Source organism: Pristiophorus japonicus, chromosome 13 (genome assembly GCF_044704955.1).
Source record: "Pristiophorus japonicus isolate sPriJap1 chromosome 13, sPriJap1.hap1, whole genome shotgun sequence".
Lineage (NCBI taxonomy): Eukaryota > Metazoa > Chordata > Chondrichthyes > Pristiophoridae > Pristiophorus > Pristiophorus japonicus.
This window is the reverse complement of record NC_091989.1, coordinates 77,017,885-77,031,692: the sequence shown is the minus strand read 5'-3', so window position 1 is coordinate 77,031,692 and position 13,808 is coordinate 77,017,885. Positions and strand designations below refer to the sequence as shown.

Here is a 13,808-nt window from a genome sequence, read left to right as displayed (position 1 = left end):
ACCATATTATGGTCACTCTTCCCCAAGGGGCCTCGCACAACGAGATTGCTAATTAATCCTCTCTCATTACACAACACCCAATCTAAGATGGCCTCTCCCCTAGTTGGTTCCTCGACATATTGGTCTAGAAAACCATCCCTTATGCACTCCAGGAAATCCTCCTCCACCATATTGCTTCCAGTTTGGTTAGCCCAATCTATATGCATATTAAAGTCATCCATGATAACTGCTGCACCTTTATTGCATGCAGCCCTAATTTTCTGTTTGATGCCCTCCCCATCACTACTACTGTACACAACTCCCACTAACGTTTTTTTGCCCTTTGGTATTCTGCAGCTCTACCCATATAATTCCACATCATCCAAGCTAATGTCCTTCCTAACTATTGCATTAATCTCCTCTTTAACCAGCAATGCTCCCCCACCTCCTTTTTCTTTTATTCTATCCTTCCTGAATGTTGAATACCCTTGGATGTTGAGTTCCCAGCCCTGATCATCCTGGAGTCACGTCTCTAATCCCAATCACATCATGTCTGTTAACATCTATTTGCAGTTAATTCATCAACCTTATTACGGATACTCCTTGCATTAAAACACAAAGCCTTCAGGCTTGTTTTTTTTAAACACCCTTTGTCCTTTTAGAATTATGATGTAGTGTGGCCCTTCTTGTTTCTTGCCTTTATTTACTCGGCCTTCCACTATTGCTTTTTACCTTTCTACCATCTGTTTCTGACTCCATATTACTTCGCCCTGTCTCGCTGTATAGGTTCCCATCCCCCTGCCATATTAGTTTAAACACTCCCGAACTGCATTAGCAAATGTTACCTCCAGGACATCAATTCCAGTCCTGCCCAAGTGCAGACCGTCCCTTTTGTACAGGTCCCACTTCCCAACAAGCCTGAAGGCTTTGTGTTTTAATGCAAGGAGTATCCGTAATAAGGTTGATGAATTAACTGGTTCCAATGTCCCAGGAATTTGAATCCCTTCCTCTTGCACCACTGCTCAAGCCACGTATTTATTCTAACTATCCTGCTCCCTTTACTCTGATTAGCACGTGGCACTGGTAGCAATCCAGAGATTACTACCTTTGAGGTCCTACTTTTTAATTTAACTCCTAGCTCCCTAAATTCAGCTTGTCGGACCTCTTCCTGCTTCTTATATATATCGTTGGTACCTACATGTACCACGACAACTGGCTGTTCACCCTCCCTCTCCAGAATGCTCTGCAGCCGCTCAGAGACATCCTTGACCCTTGCACCAGGGAGGCAACATACCATCCTGAAGGGAAACTAGAGATAATCAAAGCATACACAGAATCGATAATCTACAGTACAGAAACAGGCCATTCGGCCCACTTGCTCTATGCTGGTGTTTATACTCCACACCAGCCTCCTCCCACTCTTTCTCCCATCCCCCACTATCCAATTTTCCCTCATCAATGCATCAAGCCTCCCCTTTAAATGCTTCAACCAATCCATTGACAGCAAGTTCCACATTGTCACCACTCTCTAAAGAAATTACTCCGAAATTCTTTATTTTTAAACTAATATGGCAGGGGGATGGGAACCTATGCAGCAAGACAGGGCGAAGTAATATGGAGTCAGAAACAGATGGTAGAAAGGTAAAAAGCAATAGTGGAAGGCAGAGTAAACAAAGGCAAGAAATAAAAAGGGCCACACTACATCATAATTCTAAAAGGACAAAGGGTGTTAAAAAAACAAGCCTGAAGGCTTTGTGTCTTAATGCAAGGAGTATCCGCAATAAGGTGGATGAATTAACTGTGCAAATAGATGTTAACAGATATGATGTGATTGGGATTACAGAGATGTGGCTCCAGGATGATCAGGGCTGGGAACTCAACATCCAAGGGTATTCAACATTCAGGAAGGATAGAATAAAAGGAAAAGGAGGTGGGGTAGCATTGCTGGTTAAAGAGGAGATTAATGCAATAGTTAGGAAGGACATTAGCTTGGATGATGTGGAATCTATATGGGTAGAGCTGCAGAATACCAAAGGGCAAAAAAACGTTAGAGAGAGTTGTGCACAGACCTCCAAACAGTAGTAGTGATGTTGGGGAGGGCATCAAACAGGAAATTAGGGCTGCATGCAATAAAGGTGCAGCAGTTATCATGGGTGACTTTAATATGCATATAGATTGAGCTAACCAAACTGGAAGCAATAATTGCATAAGGGATGGTTTTCTAGACCAATATGTCGAGGAACCAACTAGGGGGGAGGCCATCTTAGACTGGGTGTTGTGTAATGAGAGAGGATTAATTAGCAATCTCATTGTGCGAGGCCCCTTAGGAAAGAGTGACCATAATATGGTGGAATTCTACATTAGGATGGAGAATGAAACAGTTAATTCAGAGACCATGGTCCAGAACTTAAAGAAGGGTAACTGTGAAGGTATGAGGCGTGAATTGGCTAGGATAGATTGGCGAATGATACTGAAGGGGTTGATGGTGGATGGGCAATGGCAGACATTTAGAGACCGCATGGATGAACTACAACAGTTGTACATCCCTGTCTGGCGTAAAAATAAAAAAGGGAAGGTGGCTCAACCGTGGCTATCAAGGGAAATCAGGGATAGTATTAAAGCCAAGGAAGTGGCATACAAATTGGCCAGAAATAGCAGCGAACCCGGGGACTGGGAGAAATTTAGAACTCAGCAGGAGGACAAAGGGTTTGATTAGGGCAGGGAAAATAGAGTACGAGAGGAAGCTTGCAGGGAACATTAAGATGGACTGCAAAAGTTTCTATAGATATGTAAAGAGAAAAAGGTTAGTAAAGACAAACGTAGGTCCCCTGCAGTCAGAGTCAGGGGAAGTCATAACGGGGAACAAAGAAATGGCAGACCAATTGAACAAGTACTTTGGTTCGGTATTCACTAAGGAGGACACAAACAACCTTCTGGATATAAAAGGGGTCAAAGAGTCTAGTAAGGAGGAACTGAGGGAAATCCTTATTAGTCGTGAAAGCATGTTGGGGAAATTGATGGGATTGAAGGCCGATAAATCCCCAGGGCCTGATAGTCTGCATCCCAGAATACTTAAGGAGGTGGCCTTGGAAATAGCGGATGCATTGACAGTCATTTTCCAACATTCCATTGACTCTGGATCAGTTCCTATCGAGTGGAGGGTAGCCAATTTAACCTCACTTTTTAAAAAAAGGAGGGAGAGAGAAAACAGGGAATTATAGACCGGTCAGCCTGACATCGATAGTGGGTAAAATGATGGAATCAATTATTAAGGATGTCATAGCAGCGCATTTGGAAAGAGGTGACATGATAGGTCCAAGTCAGCATGGATTTGTGAAAGGGAAATCATGCTTGACAAATCTTCTGGAATTTTTTGAGGGTGTTTCCAGTAGAGTGGACAAGGGAGAACCAGTTGATGTGGTGTATTTGGACTTTCAGAAGGCGTTCGACAAGGTCCCACACAAGAGATAAATGTGCAAAGTTAAAGCACATGGGATTGGGGGTAGTGTGCTGACGTGGATTGAGAACTGGTTGGCAGACAGGAAGCAAAGAGTAGGAGTAAATGGGTACTTTTCAGAATGGCAGGCAGTGACTAGTGGGGTACCACAAGGTTCTGTGCTGGGTGCCCCAGCTGTTTACATTGTACATTAATGATTTAGACAAGGGGATTAAATGTAGTATCTCCAAATTTGTGGATGACACTAAGTTGGGTGGCAGTGTGAGCTGCGAGGAGGATGCTGAGGCTGCAGAGTGACTTGGATAGGTTCGGTGAGTGGGCAAATGCGTGGCAGATGAAGTATAATGTGAGGTTATCCACTTTGGTGGTAAAAACAGAGACACAAACTATTATCTGAATGGTGACAGATTAGGAAAAGGGGAGGTACAACGAGACCTGGGTGTCATGGTACATCAGTCATTGAAGGTTGACATGCAGGTACAGCAGGCGGTTAAGAAAGCAAATGGCATGTTGGCCTTCATAGCAAAGGGATTTGAGTACAGGGGCAGGGAGGTGTTACTACAGTGTGCAGGAATTCTCTACCACAGAAAGTTGTTGAGGCCAATTCACTAAATATATTCAAGAAGGAATTAGCTGTAGTCCTTACTACTCGGGGGATCAAGGGGTATGGCGAGAAAGCAGGAATGGGGTACTGAAGTTGCAGGTTCAGCCATGAACTCATTGAATGGCGGTCCAGGCTCGAAGGGCCGAATGGCCTACTCCTGCACCTATTTTCTATGTTTCTATGATCTATTGTCACCACTCTCTGTAAATACCTATTATATTCTAGACTCGCACACAAGTGGAAACACTTTCTCCATGTCCAACCTATTCAAGGAATAAATATATTTACAAACCTCAGTGGCAGGATCCATGCTTGAGGACTACATATTTTCATAAATTCACTCGATCTAAAATGTTGAGTAGCAGTTGTGGACATTCCAGAACACTTTATAAAGAATTATTGCAATTATCAACCACTTTCTTGGTTTGACATTCTGCCCTAAAATGCAAAAAACACAAATACAGATAACAGCACAATTTTCTGAAAATAACCACTGCCCAAGTGTCACATTAACATGTGCTAATATAGCTCTAGCTCTTAATGCCCATTCATGATCACTTAGTCCAGATACATTTACTCATCTGCAATACTTCTCACACAAACCAGTGTTTACATTATAGTGTCGTGCTGAAGACTTGTGCTCCAGAACTAGCCGCACCTCTAGCCAAGCTGTTCCAGTACTGCTACAACACTGGCATCTACCCGACAAAATGCCCCAGGTATGTCATGTTCACCAAAAGCAAGACACATCCAACCCAGCCAATTACCACCCCATCAGCCTACTCTCAATCATCGGCAAAGTGATGGATGGTGTCATCGACAGTGCTATCAAGTGGCACTTACTCACAATAACCTGCTCCCCGATGCTCAGTTTGGGTTCCGACAGAACCACTCGGCTCCAGACCACATTGCAGCCTTAGTTCAAACATGGACAAAAGAGCTGAATTCCAGAGGTGAGGCGAGAGTGACAGCCCTCGACATCAAGGCAGCAGCATTTGACCGAGTGTGGTATCAACTGAAGTCGATGAGGATTGGGGGGAAACTCTCCATTGCCTGGAGTCATACCCAGCACAAAGGAAGATGGTTGTGATTGTTGGAGGCCAATCATCTCAGCCTCAGGGCAGTGCCCGAGGCCCAACCATCTTCCGTTCTTCATCATCTATCATAGGTCAGAAGTGGGGATGTTTGCTGATGATTGCAGTGTTCAGTTCCATTTGCTACTCCTCAGATAATGAAGCAGTCCATTCCTGAGTACCTGCATGGAGTAAGACCTGGACAACTGGCTTAGGTTGATACATGGCAAGTAACATTCACGCCACACAAGTGCCAGGCAATGACCATCTCGAACAAGATAAGAGTCTAAACTTAACTGGACCAGCCCCATAAATAGCGTGACTACAAGAGCAGGTCAGAGGCTGAGTATTCTGCGGCGAGTGTCTCACCTCCTGTCTCCCCAAAGCCTTTCCACCATCTACAAAGCACAAGCTGCATGGCCACGCGGTGGTCTGGAGGTCCCGCACAGGCTGCTCACCGGCTTTTAAATGGAAAAGAACGAGCGTGCACGATAATTTGAATGGAACATTGGTCAGGAGTGTGATGGAATACGGTCTATTTTCCTGGACGAGTACAACTCCAACAACACTCATGAAGCTTAACTCCATGTAGGACAAAGCAGCCCGCTTAACCAGCACCCCATCCGCCACCTTAAACATTCACTCCGTCCAACACCGGTGCACCGTGGCGAGTGTGTGCACATCTACAAGATGCACTGCAGCAGCTCGCCGTGGCCTCTTCGGCAGCACCTCCCAATCCCGCGACCTCTACCACCTGGAAGATCAAGGTCAACAGGTGTACGAGAACACCATCACCTCCAAGTCACACACTATCTTGACTTGGAAATACACTGCCGTTCCTTTAATGTTGCTCAGTCAAAATCGTAGAGCAGCAGTATGGGAGTACCTTCACCACACGGACAGCAGCAGTTCAAGGCAGCCACCACCACCTTCTCTAGGGCAATTAGGGATGGGCAGCAAATGAGGCCTTGCCAGAGACGCCCACATCACGTGAATCAATAAATAAAGAAAGAAAGTACTCTTTTAAACCTGAAGGAGCATGGATCGTCAAATAAGTGGTCAGGAATTGCTTGCCTTCCACTGTCTGATCTATCAGACTGAAAGAGCAGAAATTTCCATTAATGAAATAATGGGAAGACCGAAGCAATCATCTTTGGTGCCCGCCACAAACTTCGTTCCATAGCCACCGACCCCATTCCTCTACCAGGCAACTGTCTTGAGACTGAACCAGACTGTTGGCAACCTTGGCGTCGTATTTGAACCCAAGATGAGCTTCTGACCACATATCCGCTCCATCACCAAGGCTGCCTACTTTCACATCCGTATCATCGCCCAACTCCGCCCTGCTTCAGCTCATCTGCTGCTGAAACGCTCATCCATGCCTTTGGTTACTTCTAGACTTGACTATCCTAATGCTCTCCTAGCCAGCCTTCCATCTTCCACCCTAGATAAACTAAAGCTCATCCAAAGCTCTGCTGCCTGTATCCTAACTCGCACCAAGTCCCGTTCACCCATTACCCCTGTGCTCGGTGGCCTACATTGACTTCCGGTCCAGCAACACACCAAATTTAAAATTCTCGCCCCTCCCCATTTCTGTAACGTCCTCCAGCTCTACAACTCCCAAAATCTCTGCGTTCCTCCAATTCTGGCCTCTTGTGCATCCCCAATATTAATCACCTACAGCTGCCCAGGCCCCATGTTCTGAAATTCCCTCCTTAAACTTCACCAACTCTCACTCTCTCTCTCTCTCTCTCTCTCTTCTTTTAAGATGCTCCTTAAAACCTATGTCCATCTGTCCTAGTATCTCCTTGTGTAGATCGGTGTCAAATTCTGTTTGATCACACTCCTGTGAAGCGCCTAGCGATGTTTTACTATGTTAAAGGCACTATTAGAAAATCATATAATTTTGCAGAGTTTTATGAAAAGGGAATGTTGTTCAAAAAATGTATTGAGTTTTTTGAGGATGTAACTAACAGGGTAGATAAAGGGGAATCTGTGTCATATATTTGGATTTCCAAAAGGCATTTGATAAGGTGCCAAATAAAATGTTGCTAAGTAAGATAAGGGCTCATGGGGTTGGGGGCAATATATTAGCATAGATAGAGGATTGGTTAACAGACAGAAAACAGAGAGTAGGGATAAATGGGTAATTTTCGGGTTGGCAGGCTGTAACTAGTGGAGTGCCGCAAGGATCAGTGCTGGGGCCTCAGCTATTCACAATTTATATTAATGATTTAGATGAAGGGACCGAGTACAACATATCCAAGTTTGTTGCCGATACAAAGCTAGGTGGGAAAGTAAGCTGTGAGGACACAAAGAGCCTGAAAAAGGATATAGACAGGTTAAATAAGTGGGCAATAAGGTGGCTGATGGAGTATAATCATAGAATGGTTACAAGGCTCCAGGGTCTGATTAGGAGCTCCATAATTGCATGATGGGGATGCTTTAATCTTCCACCTATGGAGAAGGTGGCAGCATCTACCATGACCAGTTCTGAGGTGGTTGATGGTTGTCCACTGCTTGTGAGGAAGGTTTGATCCTACAGGTTGTACTGTGGGGTCCTCTATAAGGAATCCATTCCGTACGTCACAGTTGTTCCAAGCACTTTGCCATCGGTTTCCTATCACAGGTAATTCTGTATCCATTCTGCCATTGTCCCTTTTATTCCATGAGCTTCAACTTTACTGGCAAGCCTATTATGTGGCACTTTGTCAAATGCCTTTTGGAAATCCATGAACACATCAACCCTATCTGTTACCTCGTCAAAAAACTATCAAGTTGGTTAAACATAATTTTCCTTAAGGAAATCCGTGCTGAATTTCTTTAAAAAATCCACATCTATCCAAGTGACTGTTAACCTTGTCCTTGATTATTGTATCTAAAAGCTTCCCCACTATTGAGGTTAAACTGACTGGCCTGTAGTTGATGGGTTTATATTTACACCCTTCTTTGAACAATGGTGTAACATTTGCAATTCTCTAGTCCTCTGGCACCACCCCCTTTTCTATCCTGGAATTCCCTTAGCATCCAAGGATGCATCCCATCTGCTCCTGGTGATTTATCTATTTTAAGTACAGCCAGCCTTTCTAAAACCTCCTCTATCAATTTTTATCCCATCAAGTATCTCCATTACCTCCTCCTTCACTATGTCTAGGGCAGCATCCTCATCCTTGGTGAAGACAGATGCAAAGTACTCACTTAGCACCTCAGCCATACTTTCTGTCTCCTTTTTGGTCCCTAATCGGCCCCATCCTCCTCTTACTGCCCTTTTACTATTTATGTGCCTAAAGACGACTTTTTGATTACCTTTTATGTTGGCTGCCATTCTTTTCTCATACCCTCTCTTTGCCTCTCTCATTTTTTATTTCACTTCTCCTCTGACCTTTCTATATAAAGCCTAAAGTGGGGAAAATGCTTGAAGCTATCATTAAGGAAGAAATAGTGGGACATCTAGATAGGAATAGTGCAATCAAGCAGACGCAACATGGATTCATGAAGGGGAAATCATGTTTAACTGATTTACTGGAATTCTTTGAGGATATAACGAGCATGGTGGATAGAGGTGTACCGATGGATGTGGTGTATTTGGATTTCCAAAAGGCATTCGATAAGATGCCACACAAAAGCTACGCGGAGTCCGAGGAAATGTATTAGCATGGATCGAGAATTGGCTGGCTAACAGAAAGCAGAGATTCAGGATAAATGGGTCCTTTTCGGGTTGGAAATCAGTGGTTAGTGGTGTGCCACAGGGATCGGTGCTGGGACCACAACTGTTTACAATATACATAGATGACCTGGAAGAGGGGACAGAGTGTAGTGTAACAAAATTTGCAGATGACACAAAGGCTAGTGGGAAAGCGGGTTATGTAGAGGATACAGAGAGGCTGCAAAGAGACTTAGATAGGTTAAGCGAATGGGCTAAGGTTTGGCAGATGGAATATAATGTCGGAAAATGTGAGGTCATCCACCTTGGGGAAAAAAAACAGTAAAAGGGAATATTATTTGAATGGGGAGAAATTACAACATGCTGCGGTGCAGAGGGACCTGGGGGTCCTTGTGCATGAATCCCAAAAAGTTAGTTTGCAGGTAATCAGGAAGGCGAATGGAATGTTGGCCTTCATTGAGAGGGGGATGGAGTACAAAAGCAGGGAGGTCCTGCTGCAACTGTACAAGGTATTGGTGAGGCCGCACCTGGAGTACTGCGTGCAGTTTTGGTCACCTTACTTAAGGAAGGATATACTAGCTTTGGAGGGGGTACAGAGACGATTCACTAGGCTGATTCCGGAGATGAGGGGGTTACCTTATGATGATAGATTGAGTAGACTGGGTCTTTACTCATTGGAGTTCAGAAGGATGAGGGGTGATCTTATAGAAACATTTAAAATAATGAAAGAGATAGACAAGATAGAGGCAGAGAGGTTGTTTCCACTGGTCGGGGAGACTAGAACTAGGGGGCACAGCCTCAAAATACAGGGGAGCCAATTTAAAACCGAGTTGAGAAGGAATTTCTTCTCCCAGAGGGTTGTGAATCTGTGGAATTCTCTGCCCAGGGAAGCAGTTGAGGCTAGCTCATTGAATGTATTCAAATCACAGATAGATAGATTTTTAACCAATAAGGGAATTAAGGATTATGGGGAGCGGGCAGGTAAGTGGAGCCGAGTCCACGGCCAGATCAGCCGTGATCTTGTTGAGTGGCGGAGCAGGCTCGAGGGGCTAGATGGCCTACTCCTGTTCCTAATTCTTATGTTCTTATGTTCTTATTCTCAGATGGATTTGCAACCCGACATCTGTCAGACTCGCTCTTTTTCTGCTTTATCATATTCTCTCTCTTTCGTTATCCAGAGAGGTCCGACTTTAGTTGTCCTACCTTCCCCCCTCGTGGGAATGTACCTCAACTGTACCTGAACTATTTCCTCTTTAAAGGCAGCCCATTGTTCCATTACAGTTTTGCCTGCCAATCTTTGGAGATTCCAGTTTACCCGGGCCAGATCCATTCTCATCCCTCTGAAAATGGCCTTCACCCAGTTAAACATTTTTACTCTAGATTGCTCCCCATCTTTTTCCATAGCTAATCTAAACCTTATGATACTATGATCACTGTTCCCTAATTGTTCTCCTACTGACACTTGCTCCACTTGATCTACCTCATTCCCAGAACCAGACCCAGCAATGCCTCCTCCCTCCTCGGGCTGGAAACATACTGATCAAGAACGTTCTCCTGAACACACTTCAGAAAGTCTTCCCCCTCTCTGCCCTTTACACGATTACTATCCCAGTCTATATTAGGATAGTTGAAGTCCCCCATTATCACTACTCTATTCTTGCACCTCTAATTTCTCTGCAAATTTGCTCCTCCACATCTTTCCCACTATTTGGTCCATAGAATATACCCAGTAGTGCAATGCTACCTTTATTATTTATTAACTCTAGCCATATAGATTCTGTCCTTCACCCCTCCAGGTCATTCTCCCTAACCAATACTGCCACATCACCCATCTTTCCTGAACACCTTATCAGGAAAATTTATAATGGGGAACAAAGAAATGGCGGACCAGTTAAACAAATACTTTGGTTCTGTTTTCATGAAGGAAGACACAAATAACCTTCCGAAAATACTAGGGGACCGAGGATCGAGTGAGAAGGAGGAACTGAAGGATATCCTTATAAAAGCGGTAAATTGTGTTAGGGAAATTGATGGGATTGAAGGCCGATAAATCCCTGGTGCCTGATAGTCTGCATCCCAGAGTACTTAAGGAAGTGGCCCTAGAAATAGTGGATGCATTGGTGATCATTTTCCAACATTCTATCGACTCTGGATCAGTTCCTATGGACTGGAGGGTAGCTAATGTAACACCACTGTTTAAAAAAGGAAGGAGAGAGAAAACGGGCAACTATAGACCAGTTAGCCTGACATCAGTAGTGGGGAAAATGTTGGAATCAATTATTAAAGATGAAATAGCAGCGCATTTGGAAAGCAGTGACAGGATCTGTCCAAGTCAGCATGGATTTATGAAAGGGAAATCATGCGACAAATCTTCTGGAATTTTGTTAGGATGTAACTAGTAGAGTGGACAAGGGAGAACCAGTGGATGTGGTGTATTGGAACTTTCAACAGGCTTTTGACAAGGTCCAACACAAGAGATTGGTGTGCATAATCAAAGCATATGCTATTGGGGGTAATGTACTGATGTGGATAGAGAACTGGTTGGCAGACAGGAAGCAGAGAGTCGGGATAAACGGCAGGCAGTGACTAGTGGAGTGTCGCAGGGCTCAGTGCTGGGACCCCAGCTCTTTACAATATACATTAATGATTTAGATGAAGGAATTGAGTGTAATATCTCCAAGCTTGCAGATGACAGTAAACTGGGTGGCGGTATGAGCTGTGAGGAGGCTAAAAGGCTGCAGAGTGACTTGGACAGGTTAGGGGAGTGGGAAAATGCATGGCAGATGCAGTATAATGTGGATAAATGTGAGGTTATCCACTTTGGTGGCAAAAACACAAAGACAGAATATTATCTGAATGGTGGCAGGTTAAGAAAGGGGGAGGTGCAACGAGATCTGGGTGTCATGGTTCATCAGTCATTGAAAGTTGGCATGCAGGTACAACAGGCGGTGAAGGCGGCAAATGGTATGTTGGCCTTCATAGCTACGGAATTTGAGTATAGGAGCAGGGAGGTCTTACTGCAGTCGTACAGGGCCTTGGTGAAGCCTCACCTGGAATATTGTGTTCAGTTTTGGTCTCCTAATCTGAGGAAGGACGTTCTTGCTATTGAGGAAGTGCAGCAAAGGTTCACCAGACTGATTCCCGGGACTGACATATGAGGAGAGACTGGATCAACTGGGCCTTTATACACTGGAGTTTAGAAGGTTGAGAGGGGATCTCATGGAAACTTACAAGATTCTGACCGGACTGGACAGGTTAGATGCAGAAAAATGTTCCCGACGATTGGGAAGTCCAGAACCAGGGGACACAGTCTTAGGATAAGGGGCAGGCCATTTAGGACTGAGATGAGGAGAAACTTCACTCAGAGTTGTTAACCTGTGGAATTCCCTCCCACAAAGAATTGGTGATGCCAGTTCATTGGATATATTCAAGAGGGAGTTAGATATGGCCCTTATGGCTAAAGGGATCAAGGGATGTGGAGAGAAAGCAGGAAAGGGGTACTGAAGGAATGATCAGCCATGATCTTATTGAATGGTGGTGCAGGCTCGAAGGGCCGAATGGCCGACTCCTGCACCTATTTATGGCCCCAAGCTTCGCCATGATTTGCTCCTGATTTTTAGGAGCAACTGGTGTAGAACGGAGTATCTTAGAAATCGGAATTCTCGCCATTTAGTTTGCTCCAGTTCTAGTCAGTTAGAACAGTTTCACTTTGGAACAGAATTTTTTTTTCAAAAGGGGGAGTGTCCGGCCACTTATGCCTGTTTTCAAAGTTTCGTCAGTGAAAACTTACTCCAAACTAACTTAGAATGGAGTACATGAAGATTTTAAAATCAGGCATAGGTTACAAATCAGGCATAGGGAATGGGGGGGGGAGGGGGTTTAAAGGGAAGTTTACAAACATTAAACACTTCAGTTTTACAAATAAAGAGCCATCACCGATAATAAATGATAAAAACATCAATAAATCAATCAAAAAGAAATTAATGAGAAATAATTTTTTTTTTTAAATCAATAAATAAAACATTTTCTATTTACCGACTGTAGCACCGGGAGCCCTCCAACTGCGTGCTGGGATGCCCCCCCACAGTGTGTCTCTATCTCTCTGTCTGTGTTTCTGACAGAGAGGGGAAGGGAAGGGAAGGAGGAGAAGGGGGGAGGGGAAGGGAAGGGAAGGAGGAGAAGGGGGGAGGGGAAGGGAAGGGAAGGAGGAGAAGGGGGGAGGGGAAGGGAAGGAGGAGAAGGGGGGAGGGGAAGGGAAGGGAAGGAGGAGAAGGGGGGAGGGGAAGGGAAGGGAAGGAGGAGAAGGGGGGAGGGGAAGGGAAGGGAAGAAGGGGGGAGGGGAAGGGAAGGGAAGAAGGGGGGAGGGGAAGGGAAGGAGGAGAAGGGAGGGGAAGGGAAGGAGGAGAAGGGGGGAGGGGAAGGGAAGGAGGAGAAGGGTGGGGAAGGGAAGGAGGAGAAGGGAGGAGGGGAAGGAGGAGAAGGGGGGAGGGGAAGGAGGAGAAGGGGGGAGGGGAAGGAGGAGAAGGGGGAGGGGAAGGAGGAGAAGGGGGGAGGGGAAGGAGGAGAAGGGGGGAGGGGAAGGAGGAGAAGGGGGGAGGGGAAGGAGGAGAAGGGGGGAGGGGAAGGAGGAGAAGGGGGGAGGGGAAGGAGGAGAAGGGGGGAGGGGAAGGAGGAGAAGGGGGAGGGGAAGGAGGAGAAGGGGGGAGGGGAAGGAGGAGAAGGGGGGAGGGGAAGGAGGAGAAGGGGGGAGGGGAAGGAGGAGAAGGGGGGAGGGGAAGGAGGAGAAGGGGGGAGGGGAAGGAGGAGAAGGGGGGAGGGGAAGGAGGAGAAGGGGGGAGGGGAAGGAGGAGAAGGGGGGAGGGGAAGGAGGAGAAGGGGGGAGGGGAAGGAGGAGAAGGGGGGGAGGGGAAGGAGGAGAAGGGGAGGGGAAGGAGGAGAAGGGGGGAGGGGAAGGAGGAGAAGGGGGGAGGGGAAGGAGGAGAAGGGGGGAGGGGAAGGAGGAGAAGGGGGGAGGGGAAGGAGGAGAAGGGG

General features: G+C 45.8%; 1 protein-coding gene across 8 annotated transcripts in view; it reads right to left on the bottom strand.

The window, feature by feature from the left end:
- Positions 1-13,808, bottom strand: part of nr2c1 (nuclear receptor subfamily 2, group C, member 1) — a 161,237-nt gene that overhangs the window by 132,711 nt on the left and 14,718 nt on the right. Inside the window, exon 2 of one of the 8 annotated variants that reach the window (XM_070897676.1) lies at positions 4,333-4,478. The exons of the other annotated variants lie outside the window; for them this stretch is intronic. The gene's annotated coding sequence lies outside the window, so the exon portion shown is untranslated. The remainder of the gene's footprint in view (positions 1-4,332; positions 4,479-13,808) is intronic. 8 annotated transcript variants of the gene reach the window in all.